Source organism: Octopus bimaculoides, chromosome 2 (assembly GCF_001194135.2).
Source record: "Octopus bimaculoides isolate UCB-OBI-ISO-001 chromosome 2, ASM119413v2, whole genome shotgun sequence".
In the NCBI taxonomy this organism is placed as follows: Eukaryota; Metazoa; Mollusca; class Cephalopoda; order Octopoda; family Octopodidae; genus Octopus; species Octopus bimaculoides.
Window position 1 is genome coordinate 77,440,285 of NC_068982.1, and position 2,349 is coordinate 77,442,633.

Genomic DNA, 2,349 nt, shown 5'->3' on the forward strand with positions numbered 1-2,349 from the left:
GACAAAGCCACAGGGAAGGCAGCTCTTCTAGGAGAAAGATATCTGACATAAAATTTGCAGTCAAAATGGTACCAGTCATCTTGCAATGTTTGTCAGTGGAATCTACAATGACAACTGAGAGAGTGGCAAAGCTTTTGTTACTTAAAACCAATGATATATATAGCTGTCTCATTTTATTTCTTGGCTGAATGTTAGACGGCTTATCATCTGACAAGATGAAGTAATCATTTATATATGCATGTATGTATGTGTATATATATATATATATAGATGTAGTATATATGTGCGTGTGTAATTTGGTAATTCTTTTTTGTTTGTAAATTTTTCCTATCAGTTTGTTTTGTTCTATTTCTTGGGTTTCATTTGGGAGTGGTCATTCTACTATTTATTTCTCGTTTAGTAAACCCCTGCCTAAATCTCTAACACTCACATATCCATTCATATACACAAACATATGCACTCACACCCACACAAACGAACACACATACTCTCTCTCTCTCTCTCTCTCACACACACAAACAAACATGTATACAGACATATGTACATACATTCTTACATACACATTCTTGCACATGTGTATTTGTGTGTGCATGTATATGTATGTATGTATGTATGTAGGTATAAGTATATATATTTCAGCATGTATATATATATATATATATATATATATATATATATATATCATACAATCAAAGGTGCAGAAATTATGTACTCTGAAGAAATTTAAAGATAATGTAATCCAGGGGTAGAGCGAGAAATCCATGATTCAAGTACTCCAAATCAGTCGGAAGGATGTGGACGGTCCGTGTGAATATGCAGTAAATAGTCCATGTATATATACACACACACACACATACATACATATTTGACGAAATGAATAGAAATAGCGTTTCTGATAATTTTTCAACCTTAATTTTTAGATGTTTATAAATTATTAGGTGTGAATTTCTCACTTAAAAATAGTTCTCAAACTGATGTTTTAGAGTTTGTCATCAACACATACTCAAACACACACATACACAGATAACAAAGACATACACATGTTCACATGCACATATAGTTGTACATACACACACTACATACACGTGTGTATGTATGCATGTGTAAATGCATGTATATATATATATATATATATGTGTGCGTGTGTGTGTGTGTGTGTGTGTGTGTGTGTGTGTATGTATTATATATATATATACTGGGTGTTTGGGCTAAATTTGACAGTTTGCATAAAAGGAAAAGAAAACACAATATCCCATTCAAAAATAAAAGTATTTTAAAAACACAAAAATATCAACTAGATTATGGCTGGGTGTTAACAGTTTACTCATTATAGCCTCAGCTTCTACCATGACCTCAAAATAGATTTTGGAACTTGGTGCATGTATTCCTCACTGTGTCCTTGAGAAGATATCTGAACACCTCCTTGATTTTGGCCACCAGCTCAGCCTTGATATTGCAGGCAGAGTGGTTGGTGTCCTTCTCAACTGCACCCTACTCATAGTAACTCATGAGATTACAATTGGAGATATTAGGAGGCCAGAAATTGGAGCTGGTGTTGTTATAAAAATCCTCTGATAACCACTTCTGACTCTTTCCTGAGGTATGGCAAGGATCTTAATCCTGCTGTCATACATATGGCTTTCCAACAGCAACCTCCTCAGCCAAGGATTGACCACATTTCTCAGCAATTTCACATAATTGAGCCTAAGGCCACATTCAAAGATGTGGGGATGAATCCAGGCATGCAGATGCAGTTAAAATGCCTGTTGAGTTTCCATTGCAACTACCCATGTCATGTCTTACAACTATTTACAGTGCTCACACAGCATTGAGCAGCATTGATGTTGGCATTTTGATACCTAGCATGAATTATCATGATACAAATAACTCTTTTCCAATACTTAGATGTCTTCCATTTCTCCATGTCTGTTAACTTTTTCTCAACTGTAACTCTAATCATGTGTATATGAATATAAACAAACTAACATTTGTTTTTTTTATAAGCGCCAAAATGTGTATATTAAGATACAAATGAGATGATAATTTATTTTCGAATGCAGAGACACTGTTAGAACAACAGAACATTGGGTAAATTACCCTTACAAAGCAGAAAAATTTGTCAACAAACAGCCCAAATTTTTCTGCTTTGTAAGGGTAATTTACCAAATGTTTCTGCTCTTCTAACGACGTCTCCATGTTCGAAAATAAATTATCAGCTTATTTGTATATAACTTTAATGTTCTCCAATGCTGTTGACTGTTCACCAATACATCTAGTTGTTCTCAAGAAGGAGACAAAAATACCGTCAGATTTAGTCTCAACAGCCTGTGTGTATATATATATATATAT